The sequence below is a fragment of the Schistocerca americana genome, chromosome 1 (assembly GCF_021461395.2).
Source record: "Schistocerca americana isolate TAMUIC-IGC-003095 chromosome 1, iqSchAmer2.1, whole genome shotgun sequence".
Classification (NCBI taxonomy): domain Eukaryota; kingdom Metazoa; phylum Arthropoda; class Insecta; order Orthoptera; family Acrididae; genus Schistocerca; species Schistocerca americana.
Window position 1 is genome coordinate 100,981,865 of NC_060119.1, and position 23,698 is coordinate 101,005,562.

A 23,698-nucleotide genomic window follows, 5' to 3' on the forward strand; every position below is an offset into this window, starting at 1 on the left:
CGAAAGGTGCATATACACTGTACTAGTGCCGACATTGTGCATGCTCTGTTGCCTGTGTCTATGTGCCTGTGGTTCTGTCAGTGTGATCATGTGATGTATCTGACCCCAGGAATGTGTCAATAAAGTTTCCCCTTCCTGGGACAATGAATTCACGGTGTTCTTATTTCAATTTCCAGGAGTGTATAAGTCACACGTGCTGTTCTATCCAATCTCAAAACATGAATGGTATCTTAATTTTAGATATATCCTGACCTTACGCTTTACCAGGTGTGTCTTACCATTTCATCTTGCTCTTGTGCAACATGAGTCAGAGATTTGCCATTACAAATTATCTTAAATTATCTTAAAATGTTCAACATATTCTTAAATATATCACATACGCATCTTCATTTAAAACCTATTGTGAGTTCCTAATGCTGAAATAAAAGAGTTAGTATCGTTATAGCTCACTTAAGCTGAACTCACCAACCATGCTACGCTTTCTTAGAGGAGTTACCCAACACGTCCACTCACCATGAAGTCTGTTGCCAGAGTCCTTTAGAACAGCACATCACCCAGCATGGTTTGTTCCCCCATGAAGTCCTCCACAGTATCTTAAAAGAAGCTCCCGTCTTGCTGCCAACCTTACTCATCCCTGCTTGATCAAGACCTGAAGTTTCGACTAGCTGTTGCTCTCTTTGGAGCACCCTTAAATCTCTGTCCAACAGAAGCTATCGAGTGCTACAATACTGAAATTGTGCAAATACCTTTCTCTCACACACCCACACACAACATGGGATATTGATTTAGGGAATTATACAGGTTTTACAAGGTGTAACATTAATAAATGACCATTGGTTTTGCCTTCCTTGAGTTTGTTATTACATTTTCTGTTCTGGGTTTATTTTATGATTGTCGTTACATTTTCTACTCAACTCAGTTTATTTATATGAGAGGGTACAAGCAGGGACCTCTCGTCAAAACTGTAATTTCAGCTCTTTAATGCAGCCGTATTTTATTCTCACTTTACTTATTTGCACGTGCCGAAATCGGGCTCCAGTTGTAGAACAAAAACCTATCTTGTCTACAAAGCATACTTACTGTTTGTTGCCTGTGCCACTTGATCCCTAACAATTAACATTTTTAAACAAAAAATCTTCACTGCTTCAGTCGTTGGCTTGCAACACATTTCCCATAATTCGTTGCTATAAAGATGGGTACTCGATTCTGCTTCTGGTTAAGCGGTTATTAACTCCGGAGCTCTTCCTTTCAGTGGTTACTTACAGCCTGACAAAACAGTTAATGAATTCAAGCAATTATAAATTTAGTTTGAGGTTAAATGTGGTCTACTAACAACTCAGACTTCCTGTGTTCGACAATAGTATCTACTAGAACAATATTTTTGCTCTTTAGTCTGTCATGAGTGCACTAGCCAACTCCAGAAATCCTTCCAACAAATAACGACAGAAACTACTTTGCATTGGAAATTAATCGTAACTTACACAGATCAAAATCCTCTATTCTACACTGTACTAGTATCTGAATTTGTCACGTGCCAAATTATCAGTTCATAAACATTCCTCCTAATCTCAAGCTAATTGCTTCCCTCGTACAGGGCCCTCAGACTGTCAAACGGAACCAGTTCAGTTCATCTCCGAACTCAAACTGGGGGCCAAACGGCACAATAATCCTATGTTCGGTGTAGGGCGACGATGGTGTGAGTGTACTGCTGCAGCCTGTTGTGGGGTTGTGTACCACTGAGGTCTACGGTGGGGTAAAGGCCTCTCTGTCGTTTCTAGGTCCCCTAGTTCCATACATAACAATGTCTGAAGTAGCACAGAGGGAATTGACACCATGAATGCTGCAGAGCTGTCCATAAAACCGTGAGAGTACGAGGGGGTAGAGCGAGCACGTTCCAAGGCATCCCAGATATGCTCAATAATGTTCATGTCTGGAGAGTTCGGTGGTCAGCGGAAGTATTTTAAGTCAGAAGAGTGTTCCTGGAGCCACTCAGTGGTAATTCTGGACGTGTGGGCTTCCGCATTGTCCTGCCGGAATTGCCAAGTCTGTCGGAATGCACAATGGACATGAATGGATGCACATGATCAGACATGATGCTTACGTACGTGTCACCTGTCAGAGTCATATCTACACGTATCAGGGGTTCCATATCACTCCAATTGCACACGCCTCGCACCATCACAGAGCCTCCACCAGCTTGAACAGTCCCCTGCTGACATGCAGGGCCCATGGATTCATGAGGTTGTCTCCGCACCTCTGTACGTCCATCTGCTCGATAGAATTTGAAATGAGACTCTTCCGACCAGGCAACGTGTTTCCTGTCATCAACAGTCCGATGTCGGTGTTTATGAGTCCAGGCGAGGTGTAAAGCTTCGTGTCGTGCAGTCATCAAAGGTACACGATTGGGCCTTTGGCTCCGAAAGCCCATATTAATGATGTTTGGTTGAATGGTTCGCACGCTGATACTAGTTGATGGCTCAGCATTGAACTCTGCAGCAGTTTGCGGAAGGGCTACACTTCCGCCACATCGAACGATTCTCTTGAGTTGTCGTTGGTGCCGTTCTTGCAGGGTCTTTTTCCGGTAGCAACGCTGTCTGAAATTTATTGTATTACACTCGTGAAATGGTCGTACGGGAAAATACCCACTCCATCGCTACCTGCTGTGTCCCATTGTTCGTGAGCCGACTATAACACCACGTTCAAACTAACTCAAATCTTGATAACGTGCCATTGTAGCAGCAGCAACCGATCAAACAACTGCACTAGGACACTTGTTGTCTTATATAGGCATTGCCGACCACAGCGCTATACTCTGCCCGTTTGCATATCTGTGTATATTTGAATGCGCGTGCCTATACCAGTTTCTTTGGCGCTTCAGTGTAGAACAGTTTAACTACCTACCTAATAGCCTGTATGTCCACTCTTGGCACTGATGTCAGTGGTGACGCATCGTGGCATGGTGGCAATGAGGCCTTGGTAGGTCGCTAAAGAGAGTTGGCATCACATCTGTATGCACACGTTCCCTTGTTTCTGTAACTTCAGGAAATAGAGCCGATGAGCTCTGACGCCACGTTCATTCACATCACAGATGCATTCGATCGGTTTCAGATCTAGGGGGTGGGAGGGGGGGGGGCAACACATCAATCGAAACTCGCCATTGTGTTCCTCCAACCACTCCATCACACTTCTTGCCTTGAGAGAAGGCGGCTAATCTTGCTGAAAAATGCCACTGCCGTCGGTAAGGATGATCGTCTTGAAGGGATGTACATGGTCTGCAACCAGTGTACGAAACTCCTTGGCCGTCATGATATGTTGCACGATCTCCACTGGAGCTATGGATGCCAACGTGAATGTACCACAGAGCATAATGGAGCCACTGCCACAGAACAGGTGTCAAAGAGCTGTTTCCCTGCAAGACGACGGATTCTCACCTTCCAGTCGGCGTGATAAAGAATATATCGAGGTTCGTCAGACCACGTAACGCTCTGCCACTGCGCCAACGCCCGGTGTCGATGACCACGTGCCCATTCAGTCGTAGTTGCCGATGTCATGGTATTTGGCACATGCCTGTATCATCGGCTGCGGAGACCCAGAATTAGGAGTGTATGGTGCACTGTGTGTTCAGATACACATGTACTATACCTACCATTAAAGCCTGTTCTGTATTAGCAGTCTACAACGTCTGACATCGGTAATAAGGGGTGGCTGTCCAAACCCACGACCATGACGTCTTTTTCACCTTGGTTCGCCACATGTTGACGACACTGCAGCCCTCCTAGAACACCCGACAAGTCGTGCAGTTTTCGAAAGTCTCATTGCGAACCTCCAGGCCATCACAGTCTGCCATCAGTCAAACCCAGCGAGATCGCGCACTTTCTCCATTCTATACAGAGACAGCACGCTCACAGATACTACGCTCACTATGTGTGTGTCTGAATAGCAGTCAATTCTCGCCAGGAAACCGTGCTACTGCCTGGACCGATCTTTACCGATAGTAGGTGGTTGGTCATTTTTGTGTCACATCGTTGTCACTGTAGGCTTGTACCGTGGTAAACAAGAAGAAGATGTCATTTTATGGCCGATATCCTTTTTCTATAACATAACTGCACGCATGTATTAATATGCTCTTTATCAAGTTAAACAGGAAGCCACTTAAGGTAGTCAAGGTGTTATGGTACAAGCTCTTCCGTAATAGTCCACGTTAGCCTCACTCTTGGTGAAGTACAAGTCCCGCTATTTACACTACTCTGGTCGCTAGGTAATGACTGACTCTGAGCTAAAGGCTGAGCTCACTGCGACTGCGACTCCCACTGGGCAGCGACTGATGACTCGACTTGTTGACCCACTGGATGAATGACCGACTGGGCCCTCGGGCGCCCCGAGGGGGCGATCTAAATACTAGCGGTCGAGAGGACGTTGGCGGCGCGTTTCTTGCTACTTTGTCCTTGGCCTCTCTCCTGACAGGCTCGCTTGCTCCTGTGCTTACTATCGACTTCCTCACAGCCTGTTTGTTGCCCTGTGTGCTGGCGACAGCTTACACCAGCACATTCCTCCCCCCCCCCCTCCTCCTCCACCTCCGAAATGCCGCATCGTTATCGCGTAGGGAGGCTGCGAACGACAACAGGGAGGGAGGCAGGACACTGGGCGTAGAGATGAGTCGGGAGCCGTGACTGTGGAGGACGGCGTACTCCTAAGCGTGCCCTACCATCTGGGTTGCGGGGCAATAGGAGCATCCTCCAGAAAACTGCTGCCAGGGCACACGTGCAGGCCTGAGGGCGTGTTCTGGGGCGATGACAGCGACGGCGATGGCGGATCCAGGTCCATAGGTTCGGCGAGCAGGGACAGCGGGGCGAAGGCTTACGCCAGCACAGTCATAATGTTTTGGCTGATCAGTGTAAATTGGTGGCAGCGCGATCGTTGTGGAGTTTGTCACAAATGCCACTTCTCGAAACTTTCTCAACAACGCTTTGCGAAAAGAACGTCATCTTGCCTTCAGGGATTCCCATTTGAGTTCCCGGAACATTTCTGCAACACTCACGGGTTGATCGAGCCTACCAGTAACAAACATAGCAGCACGGCCCTTGCTTCGGTGCCTTCCTTTAATCCGACCCGGTGGGAATCCCAGACACTCGAGTATTTCTCAAGGATGGGTTATGCGCAAGTATTCTGTACGTAGTTTCCTTTGTAGACGAGTTACGCTTTCGTAGAACTCTCCCAAAATACCGAAATCGACCATTTGCTTTCCCTACAACCTGTCTTGCATGCATATCGTGTTGCTTTGCGACGCTATGGCTACGTATTTAACAGATGTCACAGTGCGAAGCAGCTAGCAGCTAACAAGTAACAATGCATTTGGACATTACAGAATCGTTTTTCCCACTCATGTCCATGAACTAGTATTTTCCTGCATTTGGAGAAGGCTGCCATTCATCACACCAAACAGAAATTCTGTCAAAGTCATCCTTAGAGGTACTTAAAGTTGAGACTTTCCCCTATACTACAGCCTCATCAGCAAACAGTCGCAGACTTCTGCTCACCCTATCTGTCATATAGTTTTTGGATATGTGGAAACAGAGTTGTCCTATCACCTGGTGCCCTCCTGACGAAATCTTTGTGTCCGAGGAACGTTCGTCGTCCGTGGCAACTTACTGGGTTCTCTTTAAAGTCAGACAGTTGTTTATTTGCAGTGTTACATTTACATTTACACTATCATGATTTCGGCTTATTAACAAGTGTACCATCTTGAGATAGTACACTTGGTGAAACAAAACAGTAGGCTTGATGAGAAATATCGACCCTTAGACAATGTGTCTAATGGTGTATTTTAAATACGAGAGTATGCCATCTTAGGCACTGTATAGCACTTAAAACACTTGATAATGGCACATTGAAGCCATAATCATGATGGTGTAAATGTAAATGTAACACAGCAAATAAACAAGTCTAATGGCGGTACTGACTTTAAAGAAATATATTATGACTGTGGCCCCGCATTATGAAAAAAATACTACTGGGTTCTGTTACTTAAAAATTTTGGAGGCACTCGCGTATGTGAATAGCCGTTTCGTATGCACGGACCATGGTTAGTCTCCAGCGTGTGGCTATACGTATGTCAAACGCTATCTGGGAATATGACACTATGGATTCTGCGTGTTGCCAGTTCCCCATGATGCTGCTGGCACGGATACTGCAGAATCGCGTTCAGCCGTACGCACTTCGGCAGACGCGCTCTGGCAAGCACAGTGTTTAGGAAGCCGCGTAAGCCTGGCCGCAGGGAGGATTGGTCCTGCCCTCGAGCCCTGGGGAGCGGCTCGCTAAATCAGCTTAGCCCGGCCCGCCGCTTCGGCCCCGTGTTTGCCGATTGCTGCGAGGCCCCTGGCCCCCGGCTCCCCAGAGAGCTGACAGGCAGTCGTCACGCGGCCGTCAGCGGCGCAGCAGAGCGCGCGCTTCGGGCCTCCCCCGTGGGCCGCGGATTACCTCGGCACCAAAACAATCTGCCTCGACGTCCATCGCCGGCCGTCACTTGTTGCCGGTATGGCGCGACTCGCTGCGCTCTACGTGGAGGAAGGCTACGATCTGCAGTTATCATCTTTGATGTTTCATTGATAAACTAGTTTAGTGTCACAAACTTGTTGACGCTAACGTGCATACACTTTACGCTGACGCAGTCACTATTTATGTCGAATTTAGATACGCTTTGTAATTCATTCATAACAAAGCTGTTACATATTGCGTTTTAATAAGCTTCATTTTGCTTTTATGAGGATTGAGTCTCGTGTGTAATTTTTCTACAGCTTTTGCTTCCGCCGTTTTTTCTCGAAGTTCGGGGCTTTATCGTGAAAGACTTACAAAAAATTATGATTCATAGTATTGCGCATCGCTGGCCAGTACATTGTCCCATCTTTCGGATAGCATACGAATCCCGTGGCAGAAATACTGGGCATCTTTTGTGGAGATCCATGAATCGATTGAATTTTGCACTTGTTCATATAACCGGAAGTGCTGGTCAGCCATACTGTATGCCACTGATCGAAAAAGGTGGTGTCAGAGAGAGGGTGTTCGCAGTAGGAGCCTCAAAGAGGTCAGGTGTCTGACTAACATCATTTATTTGCAATCAGACTAACTACTTCATTGAAGTTTAATTCAAGACATTAAAAAACGCAAAGGATGCAACTGATTGCTCAACAGAAGTCACTATCTGAGTTCATAGGGTGAGAGCTAATAGAGGTACCAATCACTAGCAGCGGTAGTACGAACTTTGAGAGCAGCACTGAAAGTCAGAAAAATAGAATTGTCTGGGACTAGCCAAGACTAGCGACAGGCGCCGCGGAGTTGACGCCCCCACAGTCTGACAGGGGAGTTTGAATACAAAACGTTTCCATGTATATTTTGAAGGGTTTTGCTACATGGGGTCGAGCACTGACCTGCTGCAAAATTACCTTTACGTGTTTATCGCTGTATTATGGCCGTTTGTGTTTCAGTGCTGGGCTCGAACGAATCAATTGCTTTCTATAATGATGTCCTGTCACTGTCTTCGTCTGTTCCAGTAGCTACGAAAACATTCTATCTTTCACCGCCATGCCGGTCTTCGACACCAAAATCACCGTTCTTAAGGCGTTGAAAACATTGGCTGCTCGTTCTTCCACTAATAGTTCCCTCACCATTGGTCTTGCCCAGCATTTTAAGAGCCACAGCAGCAGATTTTTTTCATGTTAAAGCAGAAAATTAATACTTCCCACAAATGGCGAAAGCATTTGCCGTTAAGCTCATCAAACCTTCATGGTTGAAGGCACAACACTGAATATAGTTTGGGTCCTTTGCGTCACGTGACTTACGCTGCTTCGACCATACATACTGGGTGATTCAGCTGCCCCTACCTATTGCTTTTATGCAACCCGCAACTTCTTCAAATACAATGTGCACGTATTTCATATACTTTCACACGCTACATGCAAACTATTAGTCCTGCAGAAAAAAATCAAGAGGAGCTTTATGTAGGAAATTTAATGTAGTTAAATTTTGTACTAGGATACGTTTTTGCTGGAGACCATGCTTTTCAAGTAATTCAAGAAAAACCCGTTTCAGGGTCATTTTGCACGTTTCTCTTGAATACTTCGGAAACTACGGCCTCTAGCAAAAATGTATCTCAGTACAAACTACAACTACAGTAATTTTCCTACAAAAACAACGTCCTGTTCGTTTTTTCTGGAAGACAAATAGTATGCAAGTAGCAAGCAAGTGAATATGAAAATCGTGCATGTGGTATTTGGAGATGTTGCGAGTTGGATAAAAGTCAGTAGGTAAGGGCAGTTGAATCAGCCAGTATGGTCGAATTTCTGAGTTTATTAGTTAACTTATGTTAAACCTTTAAGACTACATTTGTCAATGAAAAGTCCGCAGCTCGTGGTCTAGTGGCTTGCATTGCTGCTTCTGGATCACGGGGTCCCAGGTTCGATTCCCGACCGGGTTGGGGATTTTGTCTGCTTGGGACTGTGTGTTTGTGTTGTCACCATCATTTCATCATCATCATCATTCATGGAAGTGGCTAACATCGGACTGTGTAAAGGTTGGGATTTCGTACGGGCGCTGATGACAGCGCAGTTGAGCATCCCCCGCAATCCAAACATCATCATCATTATCATCTTAAAATGAAAAGAGTATAATGGCATTTTAAATTACTAAAATCGGTCATTAATTACATGAATTAGTGAAAATGAAATTTCACCTGCCCTGTAAGCCATTAGACGTGTAAACAGCAATGAGGACCGACTGACCGTTCAAGGCGATTAGTAATGCAGATTGGTTTCTCGTTTCATTGAAAGACGTTGGGAAGAAAGGGAATATATATGTCAATTAGGTCCTTTGATCATTATGTAATATTTATGAAAAACATTATACATCGGCAAAAATATGAGGGCATTGTCTCCGACATTTTAATGCGAAACTTGTGAAGCTTTTGGAATAAAACAAACTTTATTAATATTCTACATCTTTATTATTCATGTCTGCGTATTTAGCTCTCAACATAGTCACTCTGGCGACGAGGACATTTCTCCCAAGGAGAGACCAGTTTGTTAATACTGTCGAAGGTGATCTTTAAGTTTTGCAGCCATATGAAATTCGTTTGGGGCCACGTCTGGACTGTATAGAGGATGATGGACGACAATGAACATAAGGCGTTGGATTATTATACATGTCTCAGCGCTCGTGTGTGGTCTGACATTATCATGGTGAAGGAGAGGATGCTCCATGTGTGGGCGAACTCCTCGAATTCGTTCTTTCAGTTTTCTGAGGGATCACAGCACGCTGTTTTTCACGCACCGACATGGCTACGTTGCACACCGCCACGTTACACACTAGCCCTCTAGCGGCAGAGGGTTGCAACTTCCTTCAGCAAAGCGGGAAAGTCGACCAAGTAATACGTGTGACATGCAACACCTCAACCGATGTTAAGAACGGAAAGAAAAATTCAGAGACATTGGCTTTCTGCACGCCTTCGTAACTGGACTACATCTGAAGTCACAGTGATGGAAAAATCGTAATAATTTTTTTCGAATTAACTGTCTATAAGTTCGTTGTACGAGCAATGAGAAAAATGTTACAGAGAGAAAGAGAGAGAACCACTGTATCTGCCAGCAAATGTCACAACGAGAAGACCCTAAGTCTTGTAGTTATCTTTGAATTGATGCTGCCTTATTCGTAATATAGTGCAGATCCCTTCAGAAGAGAGAATTGCTGTGGTTGGAAAAGATCACAAGTTACACCGACGCCTTCTAAAGAAAATATGAAATACGCGACCAGGTTTGCCACTGAATCAAAAATTTCCTTACATGCAATTCACAGTACCTCATTCTAGATGGTGAGTGATCTGTAGACGCTTACCGTGCCCTCTAGCCACAAACTTGCGGGATTTAAACCCAGTTGGCAATCCGTTGGTTCACCTCAATCGGGCTGAATGAGCCATGGATCCTCAGAAACCTAAAACAGCTGGCCACAGCACTGGAGTCGGTGTAGCTCCACATCCCTGTCGGTACCTTCCAGGACCTCACTGTCTCTCTTCCTGCACATCCGCGCTGCAAAATGTGGTTATTCAGGCTTTTCATCTACTGTCATATTAACGTGATTGGACAGTACTCAAGCTCTTCGCAAATGATCCATTTACCTACGTAGAAATTCTGTCCACTAAAAGTTACTGTAGTATACAGTCTACCCTCGACAAAATAGCAGACTGGTGGAAACATTGGCTACTGTCTCTTACTACGGATAAATGCAGAGTTGCGCACCTCACAAAACGTAAAAGCCTGGTATCTTTCGACCATGGGATTAAAAGTCACATCTAGAATCATTCATGTGGCCGTGATCCTCGGGTGTCGTCGTGAAACTTCACTGACATCCGACGTCTCTCCCGAGAACCATATCTACAACCAGTGCGTCCGGAAAGCCTCATGCAGCAGAATCATTCATAGCAAAGAGTTATTTGAAAGTAATGAAGTATAGAGACATGAAGTGGGATGATCACACTGGTTCATTTCTGGACAAAACATATGGCAATTGTACGACTCATTGGTAGGGTGCCGAGACATGACACTGTGTTTGCGAAAGTCTTGTACGCCCCATTTTCGAATATTCGTACTGTCCAAGTTTACAGGACCCCCATCAAGACATCAAGCGTATACTAACAAGACCGGTATGAACGCTCACAGAGTTGTTTTACTGGCGAGAAAGTATAATAGTAACGTTAACAAGTCTTAACTGACAAAGCCTCGAAGAAAGACGCCTTCTTTCAGAGTGGACACTACCAAGCCTCTTCAGCACACCACTTACCTACCCCGTAGAGAGTCGTGCAAATAAAATCATGCAGTCAACAATTCACGAAGAGGTGTCAAGCAGTCACTGTTCGAACAATTCTTCCGTAAAATGTTCGAGATGAAATTTGGTACCGTAAAAAGTATCTTCTGGCACACGATTCACAGTGTTTTACTGAGTGCAGATGCAGCTGCATAGAATAAATCCATCGCCAACAAGGGTTCTGTAAATTATGACGATGTGATATTTTGAGATATCTACACTTTTCATGTGAAATGTCTATATGATCCTTATAGTGTTAGTCGGTCGAACTTCCTTGTGTGACAATACACCGTCAGATTTCAATCGTTAACAACTACGAGACTAATAATGCGTAAACAGTGTTTGGGTCCACAACCGTAGATCATGTCTGTACGCTTTTGCCGCATAGTATTTGTTTTGCCTGTGACGTCATCGTACCAGTGGATGCGTATGTGTTTGTTGGTTACGAATTAGTTTTATGTAAGGTGTAGCGTAGTAAAGCGTTTAGATAGAGCATTGATTCGGGTGCCGTTGCCAAAAGCTTGTGGTACACTACTGGGACCAATAATGAGAGAAGAAAAATATTCGCTGGAATGTAAGTGAAACTCGGAATTAAATCGAAAATGACAAAATTAGAAAATTGCATCTTTTTATATGCTCTTAAATATGCTCGGAATTGTAGAAGATGCAAGTCGTAGAAAAGCTGGCCTCGAAAGAAATCCAAATAGCCTAGAAATTCCGTAGCCGAATGCGTACGCGTCGAAAAGAAAATGGAAAAATTGTGCAAAGCGATTACGTACCTGTCCTATCGGGAAATGCTGCAGCTCCCACCGACTTTTTAAAAGCCGATTATCACGTGTAGGCGTTGTTGGAAGGCGCTACAAGGAACAGTTATAATACAGACGTAGATGTCAACGTCACAGCGTCAGTCACCAAGTATCGCGATCACTAAATATTGCCGTGTTGTCAGCCGAAGCCACATGCGATAAACTTGTGAGTTACCTATTCTGTAACCATTATACTGCTCTGTGTAACCATTCCGTTATAAAGACTGACAAACAAATATCAATCATGTTATGATTTTATCCCGACATTTTCACCAAAAAATCTATGGCACGGACCCGCACTGCGCACACAGATTTTTTTTTCCTTGCTACAACTCCCGTTTATACTGTCCGAGTAACACTGCAGTTGAGTGAAACAGAATTCCAGAATTTATTCGGTATCTCCCTTCAGTGGTTCTAGACGATTCTGCCAAACTAGACCACGCAAGGTGTCGTGCTAGAATAGCTTATTGCATTCGATTGTATTCACAGATGATGTAATACACTCCTTAAGGACTTTCCAGTTAAGCGACGGGGCTCAACTCCTCATCCGCATACTTCGGGTACTTCCCTAGCGCACGTTACTGACAGGCAAAGTGGTCTGGCATATGTCTCATCCGCACCTGCATGCAACCCACAATTTGTGGCCTTTTGTACTGCGCACCTGTGAGCACCTCCTGAAATAGACGTCGAAGCGCAGCTGTCTATGTACTGATGGCTCTCGGCATGGAGACTTCAGCATTAGGGCGCGCATTTCCTGTCCTCAATTTTGTGTACCTCCATAATGTTCAATTTTTACCGCAAAAGCGACAGCGATTTGAGAGACTCTCAAATTTGGTCGTCATACGGAGCTTCGGAATCTGCTGATAATATCACACTGAAAACAGTATTTTCAATCTACTGAACACCCAAAACGAGCATTCAAATTCTGGACAGTATACGAGAATTACTACGACGGGACCCAGCTCATGTAAGATTGGTCTACAATGACAAGGTCCATCAGTTGGCGAAGGGGGCCAGTGTTTCTGGCCCAGTACACAACGTCATTCCACCATCCTCCAATTTACGGGTACAGAACTAGCCGAGAAAGAACGAGGAGGCTTTCAGACCACCACAAAGATCATTGCAATGTCACAGTCCTACCACTTACTGAAATCTCCACCTGGTTTCGAAAACTTAAGGTGATCGGAAAGTTGAAAACCTCCTAGGATCGAAAGCGTTATAACCACCGTTCAACTGCTTCCCGGTTACATCGGATATGCATCAATGACAATCTCTTCTGCGACCGCCAAAAGAAAGAAGAAGAAGATGCAAACCACTTACTGCTTTCCTGCAGTTCCTTGGGAGCACAGCAAAACCGCTTGCTGCAAAATCTTATGAAAGTGAAGGTCCCCTTCCTCCAAGTGCTCCTGATTTATTACGTCATGAAGATTCTCAAATACACAAAGCACTTTTCTGTTTTATAAGAGGCAGTTACACTTACGAACGAAATTTGGTGTAAAATATGCGGTTGCATAAGCCCCATAATCTCCAGATGTATGCTTCCAGTCTAAGTACAGATATCGTAAAATAATCTTAAATCATTGCTTATACTGTGATTTCTATGTACACATAATTTTATAGTTGTAGTAATCTCTTGGCCGTAGGGTTCAATAAAAGGAAGCCATTTAAAAAAACTGCAGCTTTCTGAGCGTACCACCTGGAGTTGATCGTATTTCGTTTCTGGCACAACTACAGCTCGGCCACCACAGAGACTCAACAGAATGTAAGCAAAAATTTACTATCTGATCAAAAGTATACGGACACATCCAAAAACATACGTTTCTCATATTACGTGCACTGTGCAGCCACCTGCTGCCAGATACTCCATACCAGCTGCCTCAGTAGTCATTAGACATCGTGAGAGAGCAGAATGGGGAGCTCCACTGTTTCACGGACTTCGAACGTCGTCAGGTGATTGGGTGCCACTTGTGACATACATCTGTACGCGAAATTTCCACCCTCCTAAACATCCCTAGGTCCACTGTTTCCGATGCGATAGTGGAAACCTGAAGGGACACATACAGCACGAAAGCGTAGAGGCCCACCTCGTCTGTTGACTGACAGACGGTTCAAATGGCTCTGAGCACTATGGGATCAACATCTGAGGTCATCAGTCCCCTAGAACTTAGAACTACTTAAACCTAACTCACCTAAGGACGTCACACACATCCATGCCCGAGGCAGGATTCGAACTTGCGACCGTAGCGGGCGCGCGGTTTCAGACTGAAACGCTTAGAACCGCTCGATCACCGCGGCCGACAGTTGAAGAGGGTCGAAATGCGTAAGAGGCAGACATCTATCCAGACCATCACACAGGAATTCCAAACTACATCTGGATCCACTGCAAGTACTATGACAGTTAGGCGGGAGGTGAGAAAACTTGGCCGGCCCGTGTGGCCGCGCGGTTCTAGGCGCTTCAGTCTGGAGCCGCGTGACCGCTACGGTCGTAGGTTCGAATCCTGCCTCGGACATGAATGTGTGTGATGTCCTTAGGTTAGTTAGGTTTAAGTAGTTCTACGTTCTAGGGGACTGATGACCTCCGATGTTAAGACCCATAGTGCTCAGAGCCCTTTGAACCAACCATTTTTGAGAAAACTTGGATTTCGTGCCGAGCGGCTGCTCATAAGCCACACATCACGCCAGTAAATGCCAAACAATGCCTCGCTTGGTGTAAGGAACGTAAACATAGGACGACTGAACAGTGGAAAACCGTTGTGTGAAGTGACGAATCACGGTACACAACGCGGCAATCCGATGGCAGGGCGTGGGTATGGCGAATGCCTGGTGAGTTTCATCTGCCAGCGTCTGTAGTGCCAACAGTAAAATTCGGAGGCGATGATGTTATGGTGTGGTCGTGTTGTACATGGAGGGAGCTTGCACCCCTTCTTGTTTTGAGTGGCGCTATCAAAGCAGAGGCCAACACTGATGTTTTAAGCACCTTCTTGCTTCCCATTGTTGAAGAGCAATTCGGGGATGGCGACTGCATCTTTCAACGCGATCCACCACCTGTTCATAAAGCACGGCCTGTGGCAGAGTGATGACGCGACAGTAACATCCGTATAATGGAGTGGCCTGCAAAGAGTCCTGATCTGAACCCTATAGGACACCCTTGAGATGTTTTGGAACGCCAACTTCGTGCCAGACCTCACCGACCGACATAGATACCTCTCCTCAGTGCAGCACTCCGTGAAGAATGGGCTGCCATTCCACAAGGACCTGACTGAAAGTATGCCTGCGAAAGTGGAAGCCGTCATCAAGGTTGAATTGTTACAGCGTTTTGAAGCTGAGGGGAAGGCTTTCTTGTCCCTCGTTGTGACAGGTGATGAAATCTGGGTTCACCATTGCAATCGCAAATTAGCTGCTTTCACCGGTAAGATCAAGATGACTGTGTTTTGGGACTGTAAGAGTGTGAGTGTGATAGAGTGATGCCAGGAGGCAGAAATATTAAATCGAAGCTATCGTGTACACATTAATCACACTCAAGAAGATTTTCCAGCGACTTGGCCGTCATAACAACCCACGGGATGTTTTGATTCAATACGACTTCGCTCAGCCTCAGACAAGTTCGAGGACTTCTAATCACGAAACTGGGCTCGACAGTATTACTCTATCCCGCTCAACCCTGACCTAGCTCACTCAGATTACAGCTTGTTTGGGGCATTAAAGGACAGCTCTTATGGAAGACACTTTTAAGGGTGACAAGGAGGTTATTCGCGCAGTGAAGAAATGGCAGCGTAGCTAGAAGAGGCGTTGGTACCCGCAAGAGATATCCTTGAGTCTCGCTGGAGGAAGGTCACAGAACTGGGAAAGTCGGGTTTGTAAATAAAACATCATTCTTTCACGTGTGTGGAACAAATAAATGTTGAAGGAAAAGAAAGCTCTCAGCTGGGGACGCTTGCAGTGTGCTGTGTTCCAAGCAGAGCTCAGTTGATAGCCGCCATCTCTGTTTCCGAAGCCATCGTTAGACCTAATTTCGAAGGCTTCCTTTTTACCCGAGTAAAGAGAAACTTTAGAGAAGTTTGTGGAAGAAATAGTAACAATGAACATTTCAGATGTTTTCCCTAAGTAAGTAAAAAGTAAATACTATGCAAATTATGTGAAAGCTTTCGTAAAGCACAAAATTACGAATATTTTGTTATACTGTAGGACCAGAAAAAATGAAATTCTGCGAGATAATTATCCTCCAGTTTCACGACAGGCAGAGAGGGTGAAATAAACCGCTTATTCTAAAAGTGTGGTTAGTTGCAATCAGATCTGACTAATTGTAAGAAAGGTAGTACACCAGATTTTACATTCCAATCTCTGTTTTGTAACATTGTAGATGTGCATCACGGTTTCGGAGTCGTTTACACTGATGGCTCCAAACAAGGTAATTCCCTTGTCTGCTCTGTAGTGTTCCCTGACAATGTCACCAGGACTCGCCTTCCTCACGAGTATATCGTTTTCGCAGCGGAGCTCCACCCAACTCTGAAGGCACTGGAGCAGATGCGTCGCATTCGGATCAAACGGTTTCTCATCAGGTCCGATTCCATTAGTGCCTTACAGTCGTTACAGAACCTGTACCCAACCGAGGAGTTGGTCCGGCTGATATATGTGTCTGGACTCTGGCCTAAACTTTTAGGCTCGAGGTTTTAGTGTGTTGCAGAGTGGCTGGTTTCTCCTCTCTTTTCTTCCTTGCGGTCAACCAGCCACATCCATCTGCTGTATTTTTTTAGCTTCTTACACCACTTTCTTCCCGTGTCGTTAATGTTTTACCACTGACGCACTACTTCGTTCCGTGCTACTATGTGGGTACGCACATAGTTTTCCAACTTTTGTTATGTGTGTTTTACGTGCTGTTTTAGCTTTCTGTTTTTTTATGTTTTACTGACACTCGTGTCAATCTGTTTTCGCGCGGGCGCTACAGATCTTGATGTCGTGCGCCCATGCGAACACCTCCTCCCATCCACCCATGGCTACAGTTTTATTCTTCAGAGGATAAAATATTATTAAAGAAGAGGGCTAGATACTTTTCCAACAGTCCTCGTACCAATTGATGACATTTTCTTCATACTTGTTCCATCTTTCAGTATCCCCGATTTAGCTCAATCTCTTCGTTAAACTTTCCTGTCACACTAACACTACTCCCCGCCTCACGGCCGAGCTTTTTATTGGCTCCCGATTCGGAAATAGCCATTTAGAATTATGGTAGTGGAACAAATTTTCACTCCTAGTTTTTGGCCGTCAAGCGGCTTTGGCGTGCAGTATCTGATGACCACACTTCGAGCCAACGTCCTGCATTGATTAGCACTACGATCGTCTAAAAAGATAAGATGATTTCTTTTACTTACTAGTTTCTCCATGTGTGGATGATGCTGCTGATACCGTAACTGTTGTTCAATTAATGAAACATCGTTTATTAGGTTCTCTGACCGGTTTCGGTCTTTATATTACGCCATTATCAAATGTATCTGGAACTGCTAAATGTTAGTAGATAATATGACCAGCATACAGACGTTTTTGGTTTTTAAGCTCCTGGAAATGGAAAAAAGAACACACTGACACCGGTGTGTCAGACCCACCATACTTGCTCCGGACACTGCGAGAGGTCTGTACAAGCAATGATCACACGCACGGCGCAGCGGACACACCAGGAACCGCGGTGTTGGCCGTCGAATGGCGCTAGCTGCGCAGCATTTGTGCACCGCCGCCGTCAGTGTCAGCCAGTCTTTAACACTGGTAGCATGCCGCGACAGCGTGGACGTGAACCGTATGTGCAGTTGACGGACTTTGAGCGAGGGCGTATAGTGGGCATGCGGGAGGCCGGGTGGACGTACCGCCGAATTGCTCAACACGTGGGGCGTGAGGTCTCCACAGTACATCGATGTTGTCGCCAGTGGTCGGCGGAAGGTGCACGTGCCCGTCGACCTGGGACCGGACCGCAGCGACGCACGGATGCACGCCAAGACCGTAGGATCCTACGCAGTGCCGTAGGGGACCGCACCGCCACTTCCCAGCAAATTAGGGACACTGTTGCTCCTGGGGTATCGGCGAGGACCATTCGCAACCGTCTCCATGAAGCTGGGCTACGGTCCCGCACACCGTTAGGCCGTCTTCCGCTCACGCCCCAACATCGTGCAGCCCGCCTCCAGTGGTGTCGCGACAGGCGTGAATGGAGGGACGAATGGAGACGTGTCGTCTTCAGCGATGAGAGTCGCTTCTGCCTTGGTGCCAATGATGGTCGTATGCGTGTTTGGCGCCGTGCAGGTGAGCGCCACAATCAGGACTGCATACGACCGAGGCACACAGGGCCAACACCCGGCATCATGGTGTGGGGAGCGATCTCCTACACTGGCCGTACACCACTGGTGATCGTCGAGGGGACACTGAATAGTGCACGGTACATCCAAACCGTCATCGAACCCATCGTTCTACCATTCCTAGACCGGCAAGGGAACTTGCTGTTCCAACAGGACAATGCACGTCCGCATGTATCCCGTGCCACCCAACGTGCCCTAGAAGGTGTAAGTCAACTACCCTGGCCAGCAAGATCTCCGGATCTGTCCCCCATTGAGCATGTTTGGGACTGGATGAAGCGTCGTCTCACGCGGTCTGCACGTCCAGCACGAACGCTGGTCCAACTGAGGCGCCAGGTGGAAATGGCATGGCAAGCCGTTCCACAGGACTACATCCAGCATCTCTACGATCGTCTCCATGGGAGAATAGCAGCCTGCATTGCTGCGAAAGGTGGATATACACTGTACTAGTGCCGACATTGTGCATGCTCTGTTGCCTGTGTCTATGTGCCTGTGGTTCTGTCAGTGTGATCATGTGATGTATCTGACCCCAGGAATGTGTCAATAAAGTTTCCCCTTCCTGGGACAATGAATTCACGGTGTTCTTATTTCAATTTCCAGGAGTGTATAATAGGAGACATTGCTTATATATGCACAGTACAAGTGCAGAAATACTATAAATAATATACAGCTTACGTTACGCTGTAGAAAAGCGACGTCAAATGACACAAATAGTAGAAGTCAGCTGGATTTAAAAAATTATAGCGTCTGATGACGTCTTCAGAAAAATGGGCGTGTTGTAATTATAAAAACTGTACAATCCCATACTTCAAATGTGTTAACATGGTTTAGCTTAAAAAGAGCTATCCGACTTGTTTCAAAATAACACTGCATGTTTTTCGGGTAAAATACTGTAAGTAAACGATAGAACCGAAACGTCAAGTAGATTTTAAAAAGCTTTGAACCCAATGACGTCATGAGTAAATGGGCACATCGTGATTATAAAAACGTATGATCCGAGAAACTGTTCGCATGCTTTTGCTTAAAAGAGTTGTAGTCTGACCTAAAGCTACCCCCTTCAACCAATAAATCAGTCAATCGACGTCAAGCAATGCGAGGATCCTCAACACTTCCCGGTGGTTCTAATTTTGCTCGTTAGAGGTCGTATAATTACGCTCGACTTGGACACCTCGTTCACTGGAACTGTTTTACACTTTAATCAGTTCCAAATAATCACTTTCGGCCTTCATTTTTAAAAAAAACGTGGAACTGCAGCTCTGAAATAGGTCAGGATATAACTGTTTTAAGCTAAAGCATGTAAACAGTTTTTGATTTGTGCCTTTTTATAATTACGATACGCCAGTTTTCTCATGACGTCATTGGGCTTAAAACGTTTTTAAATCTACGTGACTTTGCTGTTCTGTAGTTTACTTTTAGCATTTTATCTGACAAACGTGCAAAGTAATTTTGAAAAACTTTTTAATGTAAACCATGTAACAATATTAAAGTATCTGATTGTGCAGGTTTTATAATTACGAGACGCTCATTTTTCTCATGACGTCATTAGGTGCGGTAATGTTTAAAATCCACGTGACTTCTAGTTGTTTTATCATTTCCGTTGCTTCTCTACGGGATAACGTAAGTTATATGTCATTCTGCACCTGTTTTGTGTGTGTGTGTGTGTGTGTGTGTGTGTGTGTGCGTGTGTGTGTTTGTGTGTGCTCATTTCCTGTTATAAAAAACAAAAATATCTATATGCTCATCATATTATGTATTAACACTAAGTAGTTTCAGATACGCTTGACAAATGCCTAATGCTGTGAGGTAGTCATGTCATGTTAATTTTTGTAAGTTATCGATGTGTACGTCAGAGAGAGAGAGAGAGAAAGTTAAGTTACTGTTAAACAATCTTTGCTCTTGTTGTGGCACAGTCTTTGCCTCTCCGTAGTTTGATACATTCTTAGTTGAAATGTGGCAGGTGATGGACGTATTCAGTGGTACTGCGTTTACTTGTGATTGTATCTGTTAGATGAAGAAAGATTTACTGTAAAGAACAGCGAGGATGAATATGACATACACACTAGAGGGTGAAAAGAATATAAATTTTGAATTATGTTGGTATTTCTGAAGACAAGAAGAATGAGGTAAGACTGCAGCACTGCACAGATATTTTTTCGGAACGATTAGTGTAAACTAGTTAACTTGCTCAGAGCTGAGAGAAAGACCACAACACTTCCCTGAGTCATGCATCAACATATCAACTGATTAGGCTGTTTAGTTTTCATAAAAATTTTCTGTTAATATTGAACCCTTTTCACATCATTGTTCACTTTGTTAAGCATAGTATTGATCAGACCAGTGTTATGTGTGAAGAGCACGGGAAGTTTTACTCTCTCCTTTTGAATGCATACTACATTCTAAAATCGTTTCTTGGAATATTGTTTCATAGGAATATTTACTCTCCACATCCCACTGCTTAAAAAAGGTTTATAATTACCCATTATCACACAGTTTGAATACTGTTTCGAAATTTTATTCAAAAGTAGAAATCTACGCGGCTGGATGCCCGAGAAAATTTTATTAATTCATATCGCCGCGAAACCATGCATTCATACAAGTAGAAATCTAGTTTAGCCACTGCCTGCTTGCTGTTTGCTGTTGCGCTTTTGAGAAATCTGCAACAATGATGTCAAGACGCAGGGTAAGCGGAAATTTTGATTAGGGACATATAACTGTTTTACTTCAGTTGCGCATTTAATATAAAAGCACGCTGTTTTCAGACCAGTTACAGATCATTTCAAATAAGGTTCTGCTTAGTGAAAGGTTTTTTTATAGAGTGGGAGGTAAAGTTCGGCTAATTGTCATGCTGAAACACTTAGGGGAGAGCTTGCAATATAAAGGTCGCATGTTACAATAATAGTGATAATGTTAATAAAAAAAGAAGCAACTGGAGTGGAGTTTCATCAGTTTCTTTTACTTACACCTGCGCAACTTATATAAAACTCTGACAGTAGATTAACGTTTATAAACCCCTAACCTTTTTCTGTGGGATGCCTTTGGTTTCGAATTAAAGAAAAAAGAAAAAAAAAAGATATTTCAGTTTTCTTTTTCCTGATACGTAGATTTTTTCTATGCGTACTTTAAAGACTATCTCTTTCTATCAGTTTCCCCACTTTTGAGTTTAGCCGTGAGCTGAAATACAAAATCATGCGCTCGTTGTATGACTTATAGAGGTTCGCTTTGTGCTCTAATCTCTCTCTAATACATCAACGATGCAAAAATTCGGCTTTATCTGGAGACCAAATGCGATTAACTTTAAATTGAAAGGTTGGCATCACATCACAGTCAGTTGCCACGTGCTGATAAAAATATAATTTCTGCTGAAAATCTCTCTCTACTTCCCAGTGATACGGATTAACAGATGCTGTTAAAAAAATTGCTCTGAAACTGCTCGCTAATGCTGTACTAACGAGAATTTAATCTGCAAGCAAATAGCGAACAGATATATTACACTCACTCTTTTTATACACTATCAATGGTTTTTCGTCCTCTTTCATCTCAACTGAAGCACTGTCGAGAATACGACAAAGGAGATGGGAGAAAATTGCTTCTTACTACACAGATTGCTCAGCAGACATTTGAAATACGTATTTTTTGTAAAATTTTAGGCTTTCTGTTGTGACATTTAGGCTTCACATTAGCCAGACTACACATGAGAAATGAAAAACTCTTAGAGATATCGAAAGCTCCCTTCTACTCGCTTGTGCCAAATAGACATGTGACGTGGTATAAAGCTACGAAAATAGACACGAATATTAATACACACAATAAAAATGCTGTTATATGCTTTTAATGAGTAACCTTTTCAATCACAATGAAAAGTCTTCAGAAGAGAGATCGGATTTTAGCTTTACTTGAACTAATATGATTGAAATAAAATGTATGACACGTTGTGACCGCAACCGTCATAATCGGTGTGAGTCATTCTAGGTATATATCACCTATCATGTAGTTAGATGATATCTGGACTTTTTAATCCATTTATTTTCAAAATGGTTCAAATGGCTCTGAGCAATATGGGACTTAACATCTGAGGTCATCAGTCCCCTAGGCTTTGAACTACTTAAACCTGACTAACCTAAAGACATCACAAACATCCACGCCCGAGGCAGGATTCGAACCTGCGACCATAGTAGTCGCACGGTTCCGGACTGAAGCGCGTAGAACCGCTCGGTCACCGCGGCCAGCTTACTTTCACTACACTACACTTATTATGCTGAAAGACAGTATTCTGTTTTAGCACCACTTCATTATCTCTAAGAATTTTTGCGTTCTGTAACCGTGTTATACTGACGTGAAATCATTGTATACTATTGTTTTGTATTCTAACAGCTTCATAGAGATAAAAAAAAGTTTTCTGCCAGGCAGTTTAAGTACACTTTGTCGAGACTTCCAATGTCTCTTTCACGACTCCACGTGGATTACAACTGCGTGTTCAGTTGTCTTTAGAAGATTATCCGTCTATTTATTGAACCCAGCGTATCCTCTGTTTGCAAAGAGCATAATCTACTCCGTCATGATTTATATCTCAGTGGAACCTATATATCTGTTGCAAGGGCAGGAATTATCTCCCCTTAATTGGATAGGTAACACAGCCAACTTTAGACCATAAATCCGAAAAGTACTTCATCAGAATCACAGTGGTGGAGCAGGAGCGGTTTGGAGAAAGAGAGATTCATAAATTGCGAAAGCTCTAAGGAAACTCTGCGTTAATTACCCCGATCACTTGCACCGTAACGCATACAGCGCTTTTCATCATCCTCTGTGATTTACAATTAGCAAAAGTGAGAAAAAAAGGAAACGTTAGTGAAACATAAATTAAGCTTTTTCTGGGCAGTGTTTGCAGTCACCGTTTATCAGGTGCCCCTCGATTAGGGGGTCTTATGATGACGTGGCTTTCCTCTCTAAAATGGTTATTCATCTCAGCTAACAGATCCTTTTACGCAAGCATCGCGAGTTCCATATTTTAGCAGATTTAACTGAATGTACTGTTGATTTGATCTACAGATGAATAACAAAGTCCAAATAACAATTTACGTGTAATGTACAGGGTTAACTGAGAAAGCATTGAAGTTTAACGAAATCAGTGTCATTAGAGAAGTAGCTGCAAGTATAACAAGAGGAGAAATCGCTTCTGAGATTTCGATGAAACCATCTATGTATTCACATGATTCAAATCTTAGAAACAACGAAAACGGTAAATCATGGGATCAGATGTTGAACTGACCACCCCTGATTATGATTCCTGTGCCTTAAACATTTGCTGAGCAATTTAAGGATTTGAAGTAGGTATCTTAAGCAATGATACATTTCACTACTATAGTTCTCAGTACAGCAGTGACATCTGCTGATAGGAAACTCTTAACACCTGCAAGTTGTCAATTCCTCCTAACCGCCGAAACCGAAAATAAAACAGACCATTCCATTTTTAGCGTCCACTTTCCCCGCATGGGTGAAAGGCAGCGTAAACTCAACTCATACTGAATCAGGTCACTAAACTGTAGGTCTTGATTTTAATGTGTCACGTATTTTAGACATAGTTGTGGTCAACATATTACTACTGAAATAGCAAATGATGTAGGTGCTTTTGTGCAGCTTTGTGCCTGAGAGACGTCGTTAACAGCTCGTCTCGAGAATGGCGGAATAATGTAGGGACATTCTCACAGATCC